Genomic DNA, 17,505 nt, shown 5'->3' on the forward strand with positions numbered 1-17,505 from the left:
GCCGTCTGGGCGATGCGGGAAGCGAGAGCGGCCCGGCGCTCGGCGCGGGCCCGACGAGCGTCAGACAAGGGTGCGATGGTCGGAGGAGAACGGGGTGGTGGAAGACGAATTCCGGCGCACCCCTACCTGGCACGCCAAATGTCAGATTTAGGGTTCTGGCAGACCCTTGAGGTTCGAACACTGGGGTGCGCGCGGAGATTTCACTTCCTACCTACCTGCGCCCCTCCGCCTCGCTAAGATCTAAGCTATGGAAAGAACAACACAAGAGACACAGGGTTTATACTGGTTCGGGCCACCGTTGTGGTGTAATACCCTACTCCAGTTTGTGGCGTGGTGGATTGCCTCTTGGGCTGATGATGATGAATGATACAAGGAAGAACAGCCTCGCGAGGGTCTGTTCTTGGCTGGGGCGATGAACTGCTGGGACGAGTTCAGCCACCCTTCTCTCTCTCTGATTGTCTTTCTCCGATTCAACCTCCTATCGAACCTCTCCTCTTAACCCCTCTGAACCCCTCTCTTCTGTGGGTGGCTGGTCCTATTTATAGAGGCCCTGGTCCTCTTCCCAAATATCGAGCGGGAAGGGAGCCAACAATGGTGGGCTAATTTGAAGGGGGACAGCTAGTACTCGCTACCCTGACAAAAGTAGTCTTCGCCTGCACAAAGCTCTGGTGGTGACGCCGTCTTGGGCTCCACGATGACCTCCGTCTTGCAGTCTTCCTGGACTTGGTCTCATTGCACCGAAATGGCAACCTTTGCTTGATGCCTCGGTACTCCGCGGCTGCGCTTGCCCCCTTTGCACCAAAGAGGAAAGGAGGACACTGCGCGGGCTGGCACCCGCCTGGCGCCCTTGGTCGTCATGGCTTGCGTCACGGGCACCTCGTGAGGTACCCCGCCTTGATCTCTCCGCCTCCTCGCAAGCCAGCCTGATGAGGCCGTGCCTGAGGAAGCTCCGTGTCGTCTGCCCCGCGAGGCTTGGCCCCTCGCGAGGGTCTTGGGTCTGTGTTGATGAAGATGGGCCTTGCTGGGGCCCATTTTGAGCCACGCCGCAGGCAGGCAAGTCTGGGGACCCCCGTTCCCAGAACGCCGACACAAACCGTTGTTTGGCTATGTTACCGCTTTTCTCAGCCCCTCTTATAGCGTTGTTAGTTGCAGGTGAAGATTGGAGCTTGTTCCATGCTTGGGACATGGATATTTTGTTGGGATAACACAATATCTCTTATTTAATTAATGCATCTATATACTTGGTAAAGGGTGGAAGGCTCGGCCTTATGCCTGGTGTTTTGTTCCACTCTTGCCGCCCTAGTTTCCGTCATATCGGTGTTATGTTCCCGGATTTTGCGTTCCTTACGCGGTTGGGTTATAATGGGAACCCCTTGACAGTTCGCCTTGAATAAAACTCCTTTAGCAAGGCCCAACATTGGTTTTACCATTCGCCACCTAGCCTTTTTTTCCCTTGGGAGTCGCGCATCCTGAGGGTCATCTTTATTTTAACCCCCCCCCTCCGGGCCAGTGCTTCTCTAAGTGTTGGTCCGAACCGGGCAGCCTGCGGGGCCACCTCGGGGAAACTCGAGGGTTGGTTTTACTCGTAGCTTGACCTATCTGAGTGTGCCCTAAGAACGAGATATGTGCAGCTCCTATCGGGATTTGTCGGCACATTCGGGCGGCTTTGCTGGACTTGTTTTACCATTGTCGAGGATGTCTTGTAACCGGGATGTCGAGTCTGATCGGATTGTCTTGGGAGAAGGAATATCCTTCATTGACCGTGAGAGCTTGTGATGGGCTATGTTGGGACACCCCTGCAGGGTTTTGAACTTTCGAAAGCCGTGCCCGCGGTTATGGGAAGATGGGAATTTGTTAATGTCCCGTTGTAGAAAACCTGAAGTTTATCTTAATTAAAATGCATCAAACGCGTGTGTAACCGTGATGGTCTCTTCTCGGTGGAGTCCGGGAAATGAACACGGTGTTGGAGTTATGCTTGACGTAGGTTGTTCTAGGATCACTTCTTGATCATAGTTTCTCGACCGTGCTTTTGCCTTCTCTTCTCACTCTCATTTGCGTATGTTAGCCACCAAATATGCTAGTCGCTTGCTGCAGCTCCACCTCATACCTTTTACCCTACCTATAAGCTTAAATAGTCTTGATCGCGAGGTGTGAGATTGCTGAGTCCCCGTGACTCACAGATACTTCCAAAACCAGCTTGCAGGTGCCGTTGAACCGTGCAGATGACGCAACCAAGCTCAAGGATGAGCTCTATGAAGATCATGTTCGTCATGTTGTTCCGTTTCCAGTTGATCAGTAGTGGAACCCAGTTGGGTCAATCGGGGATCTGTGTAGCATTTGGGGAAGTCTTCTTATATTTTTGTTCCGTAGTCAGACCTTGTGTGTATTTGGATGATGTAATGTTTTATTCCTATAATTGTGTGAAGTGGCGATTGTAAGCCGACTATGTATCTCTTTTTCCCCTATGTATTACATGGGTTGTGTGAAGATTACCTCACTTGCGACATTGCTTTCAATGCGGTTATGCCTCTAAGTCGTGCTTCGACACATGGGAGATATAGCCGCATCGGGGTGTTACAAGTTGGTAATCAGAGCCTTCCCCGACCTTAGGAGCCCCCTGCTTGATCGAATCGCTGGCGTTGTTGAGTCTAGAAAAATGTTTTGAGTCAGTTAGGAATTATATATCGAAGAGTTAGGAATTCTTTTTTACTCCTCAGTCCCTTCGTCGCTCTGGTGAGACATCCTGACGTAGAGTTTTGACTCTTTTCTTCTCAAATTTCACTAAAAGAAATTTAGGATCACGCGGGTATCTTGGAATCGTTCCGATGGTTTTGTGATGAGAACATTGTTCTTGGTGCCTCCTGACATTTAGGGGTTGTGGCAATATCCCTGGGAGTTGAGCTCCAAGGGGTTGTCATCACAATTTTATCGTTGCAGTTCTGGAATACCTGAGATTAGTTTCGCTGACATCGAAAATCTCTTTTATGCAGTTGTTGGTGAGATAACCTCGACGCCACCCAGTACTGGGGCGGGAGTTCGGGAGTATTGCCATAACTTGTATAACGGATGCTTTTTGAAGGTTGAGGTAAACGATTTCCGAAGGTTTCTTGGTTATGTGTTGAAGGATGGATACAGCTGGATGTAGGATTTGCTAGTTTTGGGTGAGATATTATGCTTCCCCTGTATCCCCAACACCTGATTGCATAACTGGAAAGTTTCGGGAGTTTATAAGTGGGAATTCAAATAGCTCTTAGGATATCTTTCCGACAGATGTATGATATGAAATTGGGGTTCGACGTCTAGTGGTCCGCCTATCCACGGTTGGTTTTACAGTGGTCTCGTTGTGTCTTAAAGAGTCCTTGGCTATGCCGACTCTGGGATGCTTCATATGTCATGTGCACTACCTTGTACATGATGGTGCTGTACGATCGAGCCCGTGTAGGCCCCACCACGAAAACTTTGGACGAAATATCTATCATATGTTTGTTCTGGCTTATTCTGCAAGCCAATCCTTTGTTTTGTTTTTGAGTTGTGGTATTCGAGTTGCTTCGAAGTCAAATGTTGATTCCATACCTTTCCTAAGTGGTTTTCTCACATTTCTATGTGAATGCAAATCCTTCATGATAATCGAGATTGTCATCTCAATCCTTTTCAACCGGTGTGCTCCTCTTCAAATGGATCCAATCTTGTCAACATTCGCAAGATCAATTATCAGTTCTTCTCAACGGTGTTTGTTTCATCCGTCTCCAAGTTTCCTTTGTTTTTCCCACCCACCCACCCCTTTTTCTTCAAGGACTAAGATTTCTTTATCAAGTATCTATCTTATGGTGATGAAGTCTCACCATTCTTTTCCGTCAATGTCCTTACCCGGTGATTCTTATGAAGAACCTAACGGAACCTCAAGTTCGTCATTCCTCATTTTTTTCTTCTCCGGTGGATTCAATTCAAGCTTGGTTGATCATATCCTTTCCTCATTTCAATACCTTCTCATGCCGGTGCACCTCATAATCATCCACTCTTCGCTATTCATTTGTTCCGGAGTGCTCAAGAAATCTCAGAAGATTCGTGTTTCCACTCTGCTTTCGTAATCCTTTCAAGCTCTTTCGAGATTGTTATCTCATTCTAGCCATTTAATTCAACCGGTGCAATCCTCTCTTTTAAATCATTTCAACGGTGTTTCTTTTGAGTGGGCCCTAACCCACACGTCTTTTACCAGGATCTTACCTGACTCTTTCTAATTTTTTTCCCGGAGCTATCCTCAAATTTTCTCAAAGTTTGACGTAAGAATGATTATCATCAGTCGAATGTATTTCCCCAAGATCTTTCAAATTCTTTTCATCGTTGGTTCAACTTTTCAATTATTCTTTATCCCGGAGTATCTCAACAATTTGGTGGTGTTTCTCATCGTCATTCTCAAATTTTGAAGACCGAAGAAGAGTTTTACCTCCATATCTTATCAGTTCTCCCAGAGATTCGTCATTCTAGTTTGTGGCCACCCTCTCATAATTGTTTTCAATTGTGAGATACTCTTTTCACCAATCCGGAGCAATTCAAGATTCTTTTCAGTTTGATTCTCCGAAGGCCATTATCTCAGATTTATTCATTCCAACTTTCAGCTCTCGTTCTCCAACCTTACTGGTGCATCGTTCAAGTGACCTCTAATCAGCTCGTGATTTATTCGTTCTCTTGTATCCAAATTACTTCAAGTATCTTCACTCGTTTTCCAATTCTTCCCGGTGATTTGTGCCTTTGCTACGCTCATTTTCAATTCTTACGGTGGTTCATTCAAGATTTCTCTTCCTTCGTTATCATATCAATTCATTTGTTCTTTCCAATTCTACCGGTGGATAGTTAAAGACCATCTCAAGTTTATGCGTTATTTCTCTTAATCCTTTCCGACGAGAATAAGTAGTATGCCAAATCTGTTGCTTGTCATCAATTTAAATTGGTGAAGGATACACGTAACATAATTCTTATTCTTGTTTCATCCAAGTGATTAATTCCTTATTCCAGAGGCTCATCAAATTCTTGATCTCAATTATTCATCTTTCTTTTCCGGAGTTCCAAGCTCTCTTAATTATATCATCGTGAAGATCCATATAATCATCACAAGGCTTCACCTTGTGTTTTCAACTCCTCTTTCCTTTTGTCTGGTCATTCTTTTATTACCGGAGTTCGTCATGGAGGCTCTACATGATGGTTCATAAAGGATTTAATTCCTTTTCGAAGTGTTCATTGAGATTCTTTTCTAAGGAGCTCAAATATTCTTCATCTTGTAATCCGGAGTGAAATTATTTCTTACGTATCATTAGAGGTGGTATTATGTCATTCTTGATAATTTGAGTTCATGTTCCATGATTCACATGTTGTTAAGAATGACATATTTTAAATCCATCAATCTCTTCATTGGTATTATCTTGGGTTATATTTCACCTAAAGCCATCCCTAAGGACTGTTGCTATCTATGGTGCTCATAAATGATCCAAGTACTTCATTCATCCTCCCGGTGATCTAAGTTTCTCATCTCCTCGTTCATATCAATCCAATTCTTTTTCCCGTAAGTGGCTGGTTGTCACCTCTTAATTTGAGATGTATTCCATAAGACCATATCAACTTTATTCTTTTCGTTGTTGGTGCTCCAACAACTCCGTTCGACCCTTCTCCTAAAGATGCCTTTTCAAGCTCTTTTCTGGCAGAAGTTGGCATTTTCTTCTTCATTCTCCTATTTCAATTATCTATCTTCTATTCTTTTGTTCCAGAGGTATTGTGATGTTGCTCTTTTCAACCCATCATCTCGTTTTGTCAAAGATCATGTTCTTTTCATGCCTATCCATTTAACCGGAGTGTTGTGCCCTTTTGCTCAAGTTCTTTTCGCCTTATCAAGCCGTGCATCTCTTTTCAACCGGAGTGCTGTCTAAATCTTTCTTACCCTTGTTCCATTCATTCAATAGTTCAGGAGGCTGTATGTTGTGATTTCATCAAGTATCTTCTCATCTTATCAAGTTCTTATTCAATTCCTTTTCTTTTCAATCGGAGTGCTGCCCGAAGTTGTTCTTCCTTGTTCCTCTTTTCTAATGGAGTGTTTTCAACTTTGTTCATCTCCATGGTATTCTTGTCTCGAAATGGCTTAACCTTTTCAAGGTTCTTTGGTTTCACTCATTGGTCAAAGGAGGAACTTAGTTTTACCTCTTCTCTTCCTCTTCCGTTTTCCCTCCGGTGCCATTCTAGATCTCGGGTCGAGATCCTCTCGTAGTGGTGGAGTGTTGTGACGCCCCCAGACCGTTGCGCCAGGTGTCTTCCAGTTATTCGCCGTCATTGCCATGTCATTCGCTTGCGTGTTGCATTTGATCATGTCATCATGTGCATTGCATCATCATGTTTTTCAAAACTTGCATCCATCTGGTTCCCCAGTTCCGTCTGTTGTCCGTTCCGAGCCCAGCCACACTTGCACGCGCCCGCGGCACGTCCGAAATATTATTTTATAAGTGGCCGGAAAATGTTCTCGGATTTGGATGGAAGTTTGCGTGCGGTGTTGTTTTGTTGTCAGTAGGCCGCTTGCCAAGTTTCATCGCGTTCGGAGTCCATTTGACGCTCCAACGGATAACTATAGTGGCAGTATAGCCAGCCTAACATCGGACGTTTTCGGTCTCTGAAAACTGTTGCCGGGTCTCTCTCTCTATATTCTCTCCCGCAGCCCTCGGCCTTCTACACAGTCACAACCATCCCACCTAGGCCTACCTATTCCCCCCTCTCGATCGGATCCATCGGTCGCGATCAGAGGCTCCGAAACCCATCCTAACCCCCCCCCCTTGCCTTCGTGGCCTTTTGTCGGAACCCCTCTCCACACAGTTCTCAGACCCCCTCGCGCGTCCAAAAAACTTCCCCGAACCCGACTGGACACTCGTGACCGTTGAGACCGGGTCGTCATCCAACATCCCTAATTCGTCTTCGTTTATTTGTTGGACTCGCCCACCCTATTTATCTCGAGCGTCTGATCTAAATCAGAGGGTCATTCTAGCCCCTTCCTAAATTTCTTTTGCTATATAAGAGACCAACCCTAAAATTAGGGAGATGTCCCATCCTCCCAGCCGCCGCCACCCACCTACCTTTTCTTCCTCGGGATCCACTCTTTCCCCCCCCCCAGATCCAATCCCACCAGCCGGACTCCACCCAATGTCTCCCCTCGATCCAACCTCCCTCTGCCTTCCTGTCCGTTCTGGATCGAAGGCCCGAGCGAGAAGAGCTCGCTCCCGAACCAACGCACTCCTCGGCTCCTCACCGAGCCCTGCCTCGTCGCCGGAATCCAGCGTTGTTTCCACCAGCACCTCCGGCCTCCTCTGCTTCACTTCAAGAACAGGAAGCCAGCCGTCCTCCTCGACCACCTCGCGTTGCCTCCGCCGTGCCGGAGATGAGTGCATAGCGTCCATCTCTTCTCCCTTCTTCCATTCTTCTTCCCCTCCCTCACATCTCTCTCCCTCTGTCTTCCCGTACAGGGAGCTCTGACGCCTCGAAGCTACAGCGCCGCCGTCGAGTCGCCACTGCCTCGAACTCTTGCCGCGCCCGTTGACTGCCCCTGATCGGTGCCCTCTTTCGCGCGTGGCACCGCGCCAGAACGCCGCTCGCCTCCGACCGGTTTCCCCGCCGTCAAGTCCAGCACCGCGGCCCCACTACATCACTGCCCGCGCTGGCCCTCCTCTGTCTTGCCTTCGCCGTGGGCCGCCCGACCCTGCTTCCACCTCGTTCTCGCCAGAGCAAGAGCCTTCTCCTTCACCGCGCCAAGTTCTGCAGCTCTGCCCGTCGCCGCTGCTGCCTTGCTTCGTCTGAACCTTCCTCTCAATCGCTTGTGCCTCTCTGTTCGAGCAGGACCGCTGCCATGGATGGCTGTGCCCTGCGCCCGAGCTCCGTCTGCCGCCGCCTTTGTCCAGAACCAACGCCGCATGACTCGATCCGCCCGTTCCTGCAGGATTCCGTCGAGACCGTCGCCGGGACCCCCCTGCCGTCGTCGCCTGCATCACCATGGACGTGATGTTGTTTCTGTTCTTTACAAGCAAACAGCAGCAGCGCGCCTCGTCCCGCTCGCGTTGACCCGCCAGCACCAAGGCCCAGCCTGCGTACGGCCTGCCTCTTGCCTCGTTCAGGCCCAGACGCCCGTGCCCTGCCAGGCCGCCTCTCCATAGTATCGGGGCCGCGGCCCATGGTGACAAACCCCCCAGTCCTCCTGTGCACTGTTGGCCCAGTCAGATGCGGCTAGTGTTATTTTTTTCCTATGCTGCGATTTTAGCTATTATCCAGATTTTTCCAGTTTTATAGAAAAGCCCTCATACATCATGCATATCATATCTCACAAACCGTGCATCGGAATTAAACAAACTTAACATGAAACTTGCTTAGAATTTTGGGTAGATTAATAATTTGCAATTTTTCATCTATGTTTAAAATGTTTAAATGATGTTTTGCATATATTTTTCCCATATTGCCATGTAAAATGTTTTAATTCACAACTATTCAACCGTAGCTCCGAATTTAATAAACCTTATATGTAAATGGGGTAGAAAAATGCCTAGTTTAACATGGTGGCTTTACTATGCATGTTTAATAACTCTAAAATTGTGCTTAGGGCGGAACAGTACCAAACAAATATATGCACATGGGGATTTACCGGAATTGTTGTTCATTGTTTCCGGCCTAATTTAAACTTGACTAGATAGGTAGTTTTACTTTGCTTCACCCTCTTGCCATGTTTAACAACATTTAATATTGTTGGGTACATAAACAAGATCAAACTAAATAAGTCATGTGGGGTTTCGTCAATATGCAACGGAGTTGCATATTGAGGTCCACTTAATTTGTAGGATTGCTTGTGCATATTGCCATGCCATGCCTCATTAAACCGGACATGCATCATACTTGGATGTGCATCATGCCATGATTTTGTGTTGGTTGTTTTACTATGTTGTGTGATTCTTTCCGGTGTTGCTTCTTCGGGTTGGTTCCGATGACGTCACGTTTGTGAGGACCCGTTCGACTACGTCCGTTTGTCTTCTTCATGGACTCGTTCTTCTTCCTTGCAGGATTTCAGGCAAGATGACCATACCCTCGAAATCACTTCTATCTTTGCTTGTTAGTTGCTCGCTCTTTTGCTATGCCTATGTTGCGATACCTACCACTTGCTTATCATGCCTCTCATATTGTTAAGCCAAGCCTCTAACCCACCTTATCCTAGCAAACCGTTGTTTGGCTATGTTACCGCTTTGCTCAGCCCCTCTTATAGCATTGTTAGTTGCAGGGGAAGATTGGAGCTTGTTCCATGCTTGGAACATGGATATTTTGTCGGGATAACACAATATCTCTTATTTAATTAATGCATCTATATACTTGGTAAAGGGTGGAAGGCTCGGCCTTATGCCTGGTGTTTTGTTCCACTCTTGCCGCCCTAGTTTCCGTCATATCGGTGTTATGTTCCCGGATTTTGCGTTCCTTACGCGGTTGGGTTATAATGGGAACCCCTTGACAGTTCGCCTTGAATAAAACTCCTTTAGCAAGGCCCAACATTGGTTTTACCATTCGCCACCTAGCCTTTTTTTCCCTTGGGAGTCGCGCATCCTGAGGGTCATCTTTATTTTAACCCCCCCCCTCCGGGCCAGTGCTTCTCTAAGTGTTGGTCCGAACCGGGCAGCCTGCGGGGCCACCTCGAGGAAACTCGAGGGCTGGTTTTACTCGTAGCTTGACCTATCTGAGTGTGCCCTGAGAACGAGATATGTGCAGCTCCTATCGGGATTTGTCGGCACATTCGGGCGGTTTTGCTGGACTTGTTTTACCATTGTCGAGGATGTCTTGTAACCGGGATGCCGAGTCTGATCGGATTGTCTTGGGAGAAGGAATATCCTTCGTTGACCGTGAGAGCTTGTGATGGGCTAAGTTGGGACACCCCTGCAGGGTTTTGAACTTTCGAAAGCCGTTCCCGCAGTTATGGGCAGATGGGAATTTGTTAATGTCCGGTTGTAGAAAACTTGAAGTTTATGTTAATTAAAATGCATCAAACGCATGTGTAACCGTGATGGTCTCTTCTCGGTGGAGTCCGGGAAGTGAACACGGTGTTGGAGTTATGCTTGACATAGGTTGTTCTAGGATCACTTCTTGATCATAGTTTCTCGACCGTGCTTTTGCCTTCTCTTCTCGCTCTCATTTGCGTATGTTAGCCACCAAATATGCTAGTCGCTTGCTGTAGCTCCACCTCATACCTTTTACCCTACCTATAAGCTTAAATAGTCTTGATCGCGAGGTGTGAGATTGCTGAGTCCCCGTGACTCACAGATACTTCCAAAACCAGCTTGCAGGTGCTGTTGAACCGTGTAGATGATGCAACCAAGCTCAAGGAGGAGCTCTATGAAGATCATGTTCGTCATGTGTTCTGTTTCCAGTTGATCAGTAGTGGAGCCCAGTTGGGTCGATCGGGGATCTGTGTAGCATTTGGGGTAGTCTTCTTATATTTTGGTTCCGTAGTCGGACCTTGCGTGTATTTGGATGATGTAATGTTTTATTCCTGTAATTGTGTGAAGTGGCGATTGTAAGCCGACTATGTATCTCTTTTCCCCTATGTATTACATGGGTTGTGTGAAGATTACCTCACTTGCGACATTGCTTTCAATGCGGTTATGCCTCTAAGTCGTGCTTCGACACGTGGGAGATATAGCCGCATCGAGGGCGTTACATAACACCACCTCCTCTCCTTGAACTCTATGAAATCATGTACATGATAGCTCATATGTGTGAAGGTTTTCTCATGAAAATGACCATAGAGCAAGTTTATGATTTTTGGTTGGTAACATGTCACATAAGACAACATTGTGAGCAGGTTTTATATTTTTTGATTTTTTAAATTAATGGTGCTCATTTGACCTCGATCGTGCCAGCTAGGGTTTTTTCATGAAAATAACCATAGACCAAGTTTAGTATTTTTCCTCATTAGTTTGTCTTATAAAACGACGAACGGCGAAGGTTTCATATTTTTTGATTTTTTAAAATTAGTTATACTCAATCAAAGCTTTCGAAACCCCGTTGACCAGCTCAAAACCCCTCTAAACCCCTCTAAATCCCAACGTCAGCCGTCCGATCATACCCTCGCGCAAAGCAACAACCCTCAGATCTGGCCTTCTAGAAGGAACTAGGTGGGCTGGCTGTGTGCAGGCTCCGCGTCGTTGGATCACAAAGATGGCTCCGCATCGTTGGATCGTGGGGCGATCCGCGAGAGGCGATCCTATTGGTTGTGCTCGACTGCTCGCCCACCACTGACTCCGTGAAAAAAACGTTGTTATTGGGCCCAAAAGGAAACCAAGCTCTTATTTTTGCATCGTTTGCTCTATTTTTGCATCGTTCTTTTTGTTCTATACAAATGTAAAATGACCAGATTTATAAGGGCTAAATTTATTTTTATCATGTAAAATGACCACAAACTATCAAAAAATGGGTCATTTTGCATTTGTATAATGGCCACAAGCCCTCTATATCTTTATCATGCAGAATGACTGAATTTTTAAGGGCACAATTATTTTTATCATTCAAAATGGCCACAAGCTCTTCAAAAATTGTCTCTTTTTGTTCGTATAATATCTGGTTTGACCACGGATTCCCACATGTGCAATTAGCTTGTTTTTCTTCTTCTTTTCAAACCACCTTTTCCCACGCGTGTACACTCCCGATGCTGCGGTGGGTTTGAAAACGGGCTACTAACTTCACATTTGACCACGTTATTGCCACGACCAAATAACACGTAGCACTACAGCTATTTAAGCCACCCTCTGCCTCTGCCATCCCTCATCCATCTGCCCTTCTTGCTCTTCGACCCCTTCTCCGTCTTCTGCAAATCTCTCAGCCATGCAGTACACTGAACCAACCTACCGCTTCCCACCCACCGTGCCGGAGAGGCTCTACCCTACCAGCGTGTACGTTGATCGCACACTAAGTGTGTGGGCGATATCAAGGCTAAGGACCACAAGGAACTTCACCGAGTTCTTCCTCGCGTCCGGCTACCACCACCTCCCGAGGGGATCTCCAATGATGTTTCACGTCGAGGAGGTCATCCAAAACCGGGTGGTGGTTGCTCTCCTTACCCACTTCACCAACACATTCGACGCCTTCTACCTCCTCGGACGGGTGTTTTGGTGTGGCTCTAAGTTCATCGCTTTCACCACCCACAAAAGGTTCATGGAGTACAACACCATCTTCCCCACCACGACGCACATGCACACTCTTCCGTACCCCATCAACAACACCCCGGAGGAGCAGTGAAAAAGGCGCCCGGAGGAGGAGCGGGGTGGAGAACGCGGCGGCTAGGGTTCTAAACCCTCTATCTTTTTTAGTCTATGTTATGTTAAGTTGTAACTGAACTATGTTGGAGTTGCTTTGGGCTTGTTGGCCCTTTTCTTAAATTCAATTATTAGGTTTTCTATCTATTCTATTATTAAGTTTTTCCTAGTTTGAGCTATGTGATCGTGCTATGGGCTTGTTGGCCCTATCTACATATTGGGATTACATATTTGTTGATTATTTACATAGAGAGCTCGGCTTGTTAGTAGGGTTCCCTTGTTAGTAACCACCTAGTGCATGTAAGCAAGCTTTGTTAGTAGGGATAAATGAGTACAATGAAGCAAGGGAGTGGTTCTTTTTTTACACAAGCCACAAATATGTAGCCACCTAGCTAGAAGAGAGGAACCAGCGGCAGTGACCATCGCTGCATCCATGGCGGCTGGCGTGCAAAAAGCTGCTCGGTCAGTGCATCGTGGCGGACGCATCGGCGCATGCAGGCTCGATCGGCGCATCATGGGATCGTGGCATCGGCGCATGCGGGCTCGATCGATGCGGCAGGGTTTGCTGGGTGCATGCATAGCAGGCTTCTGTCCTGGCGGCGCGCGCAGACGTTTAATGCAAGGGACGGCCCAACGAAACCACGGCCCAACGGTCGAACAGCGACACCACCCAACGCGGCCCCACTTGTCAGGTCGAACGGATGACATAGTCCAGCATGGCCCCACTAGTCAGAGTTAATGGTCAAGCCTTTGACCTGACGGCAACGTCCGTTGTGCCCAGTTATGAGGGTTTCTGGCAAGGGAGTGGGGAAAATTGAGCAAAAGTAAAGAGCGCGCGGAAGAATGAGTAGAGCTAAGGAACCAGGGGCATAGATGTAAAAATCCCATAAATAAATTGTAGTAGGGTTTTTTTGGGTTTCTGGGTTTATAAATATGAAAATATATGATGGAAATTAGACCCGGGCAGCAAAGGTTTCACTAGAGGCTTCTCTCTTGAAAGAAAACATACGGTTGGTAAACAAATTACTGTAGAGCAATTGATAGAAAAGCGCAAAGTTATGACGATATCTAAGAAAATGATCATGAATATAGGCATCACATCCGTGACAAGTAGACCGACTCCTGCCTGCATCTACTACTATTACTCCACACATCGACCGCTATCCAGCATGCATCTAGAGTATAAGTTCATAAGAACGGAGTAACGCCTTAAGCAAGATGACATGATGTAGAGGGATAAACTCAAGCAATATGATATAAACCACATCTTTTTATCCTTGATGGCAACAATTCCATACGTGCCTCGCTACCGCTACTATGTCACTGGGTGAGGACACCGCAAGATTGAATGCAAAACTAAGTGAAGAAAATGTGCCCTAGAGGCAACAATAAAGTTATTACTTATATTTCCTTATATCATGATAAATGTTTATTATTCATGCTAGAATTGTATTAACCATAAACTTAATACATGTGTGAATACATAGACAAAACATAGTGTCCCTAGTATGCCTCTACTTGACTAGCTCGTTAATCAAAGATGGTTAAGTTTCCTGACCATAGACATGTGTTGTAATTTGATGAACGAGATCACATCATTAGAGAATGATGTGATGGACAAGACCCATCCGTTAGCTTAGCATAATGATCGTTAAGTTTTATTGCTATTGCTTTCTTTATGACTTATACATATTCCTCTGACCTTGAGATTATGCAAATCCCGAATACCGGAGGAACACCTTGTGTGCTATCAAACGTCACAACGTAACTGGATGATTATAGAGATACTCTACAGGTGTCTCCGAAGGTGTTTCTTGGGTTGGCATAGATCAAGATTAGGATTTGTCACTCCGAGTATCGGAGAGGTATGTCTAGTCCCTCTCGGTAATGCACATCACTATAAGCCTTGCAAGAAATGTGATTATGAGTTAGTTACAGGATGATGCATTACGGAACGAGCAAAGAGACTTGCCGGTAACGAGATTGAACTAGGTATGATGATATCGACAATCAAATCTCGGGCAAGTAAACATACCGATGACAAAGGGAATAACGTATTATGTTATTTCGGTTTAACCGATAAAGATCTTCATAGAATATGTAGGAACCAATATGAGCATCCAGTTCCGCAATTGGTTATTATGCCGGAGATGTGTCTCGGTCATGTCTACATAGTTCTCAAACCCGTAGGGTCCGCATGCTTAACGTTTGATGACGATTTGTATTATGAGTTATGTGTTTTGGTGACCAAAGTTTGTTTGGAGTCCCGGATGAGATCACAGACATGACGAGGAGTCTCGAAATGGTTGAGGGATAAGGATTCATATATTGGAAGGTAGTATTCGGACATCGGAATGGTTTCGAGTGGTTCGGGTATTTTACTAGAGTACCGAGGGGTTACCGGAACCCCCGTAGAAGTATTGGGACTACATGGGCATTAGGGGAGAGAGAGGGAAGCCCGCGAGGGATGGCGCGCACCCTCCCTCCAAGGGAGTCCGAATAGGACAAGGTGGAGGGGGCGCGGCCCCGCTTTCCCTCTCCCTATCCCTCTCCTTCCTTTCCCCCTTCAGTAAGGAAGGAAAAGGGTGGGCGAATCCTACTAGGAGTGGAGTCCTAGTAGGAATCCCCCCATGGCGCGCCCCTCCTGGCCGGCCGCCTCCTCCTCCCCTCCTTTATATACGGGGGCAGGGGGACCCCAAAGCACATCAATTGTTCTCTTAGTTGTGTTCGATGCCCCCCTCCTTAGTTTACTCATCCAGTCATAGCGTCATAGTGCTTAGGCGAAGCCCTATGCAGATCACATCACCATCACCGTCACCATGCCGTCGTGCTGACGAAACTCTCCCTTGACCCTCTGCTGGATCAAGAGTTCGAGGGACGTCATCGGACTGAACGTGTGTTGAACTCGGAGGTGCATACATTCGGTACTAGATCAGTTGGATCTTGAAGACGTTCGACTACATCAACCATGTTAACCTAACGCTTCTACTTTCGGCCTACGTGTTGGGGAACGCAGTATTTCAAAATTTTCCTACAATCACGCAAGATCTATCTTGGAGATGCATAGCAACAAGAGGGTGGAGTGTGTGTACATACCCTCGTAGATACGATCACACAAGATCTATCTAGGAGATGCATAACAAAGAGAGGGGGGAGTGTGTCTACATACCCTCGTAGACCGAAAACGGAAGCGTTTAGTAACGCGGTTGATGTAGTCAAACGTCTTCGCAATCCAACCGATCCTAGCACCGAACGTATAGCACCTCCACGTTCAGCACACGTTCAGCTCGATGATGTCCCTCGAGATCCTGATCTAGTTGAGGACGAGGGAGAGTTCTGTCGGCACGATGGCGTGCTGACGGTGATGATGATGCTACCGGCGCAAGGCTTCGCCTAAGCACTACGACGATATGACTGAGGTGTGTAACTGTGGAGAGGGGCACCGCACATGGCTAAGACAATTGATCTTGTGTGTTCTAGGGTGCCCCTGCCCCCGTATATAAATGAGGGAAGGGAGAGGTCGGCCAGCCCCTGTAGGGCGCGCCAGGAGAGAGGAGTCCTATACTAGGACTCCAAGTCCTAGTAGGATTCCACCTAGAGGAAGGGGGAAGAAGGAAGGGAGAGGAAGAGGGGAAGGAAAGGGGGCGTGATACGTCTCCAACGTATCTATAATTTTTGATTGTTCCATGCTATTATATTATCTGTTTTGGATGTTTAATTGGCTTTATTATGCACTTTTATATTATTTTTGGGACTAACCTATTAACCAAAGGCCCGGTGCAAATTGTTGTTTTTTGCCTATTTCAGTATTTCGCAGAAAAGGAATATCAAACAGAATGAAACCTTCGCGAGGATCTTTTTTGAAACAAACGCAACCTAGGAGACTTGGAGTGGAGGTCAAGGAAGCAACGAGGTGGCCACGAGGTAGGGCGGCGCGCCCAGGGGGGCAGGCACGCCCCCAACCCTCGTGGGCCCCTCTTAGCTCCACCAACCTACTTCTTTCGCCTATATATACTCTTATACCCTGAAAACATCCAGGGGAGCCACAAAACCACTTTTCCACCGCCGCAACCTTCTGTACCCGTGAGATCCCATCTGGGGACCTTTTCCGGCGATCTGCCGGAGGGGGATTCGATCACGGAGGGCTTCTACATCAACACCATAGCCTCTCCAATGATGTGTGAGTAGTTTACCACAGACCTTTGGGTCCATAGTTATTAGCTAGATGGCTTCTTCTCTCTCTTTGGTTCCCAATACAAAGTTCTCCTCGATGTTCTTGGAGATCTATTCGATGTAATACTTTTTGCGGTGTGTTTGCCGAGATCCGATGAATTGTGGGTTTATTATCAAGATTATCTATGAACAATATTTGATTCTTCTCTGAATTCTTATATGCATGATTTGATACCTTTGCAAGTCTATTCGAATTATCAGTTTGGTTTGGCCTACTAGATTGATCTTTCTTGCAATGGGAGAAGTGCATAGCTTTGGGTTCAATCTTGCGGTGTCCTTTCCTAGTGATAGCAGGGGCAGCAAGGCACGTATTGTATTGTTGCCATCGAGGATAACAAGATGGGGTTTATATCATATTGCTTGAGTTTATCCCTCTACATCATGTCATCTTGTCTAATGTGTTACTCTGTTCTTATGAACTTAATACTCTAGATGCATGATGGATAGCGGTCGATGTGTGGAGTAATAGTAGTATATGCATAATCGTTTCGGTCTACTTGACACTGACGTGATGCCTATGTTTATGATCATGCCTAGACATTCTCATAAGTATGCGCTTTTCTATCAATTGATCGGCAGTAATTTGTTCACCCACCGTAATATATGCTATCTCGAGAGAAGCCACTAGTGAAACCTATGGCCCCTGGGTCTACTTTACATCATATAAGTTTCCGATCTACATTTCTAGTTTACTATTTATTTTGCAATCTTTACTTTCCACTCTATACAAAAATACCAAAAATATTTATCTTATTACCTTTATCAGATCTCACTTTTGCAAGTGGCCATGAAGGGATTGATAACTCCTTTATCACGTTGGTTGGAAGGTTCTTATTTGTTTGTGTAGGTACTAGGCGACTTGCGTGTAGTCTCCTACTAGATTGATACATTGGTTCTCAAAAACTGAGGGAAATACTTACGCTACTTTGCTGCATTACCCTTTCCTCTTCAAGGGAAAACCAACGCA

This window comes from Triticum urartu, chromosome 5 (assembly GCF_003073215.2).
Source record: "Triticum urartu cultivar G1812 chromosome 5, Tu2.1, whole genome shotgun sequence".
Taxonomy (NCBI): domain Eukaryota; kingdom Viridiplantae; phylum Streptophyta; class Magnoliopsida; order Poales; family Poaceae; genus Triticum; species Triticum urartu.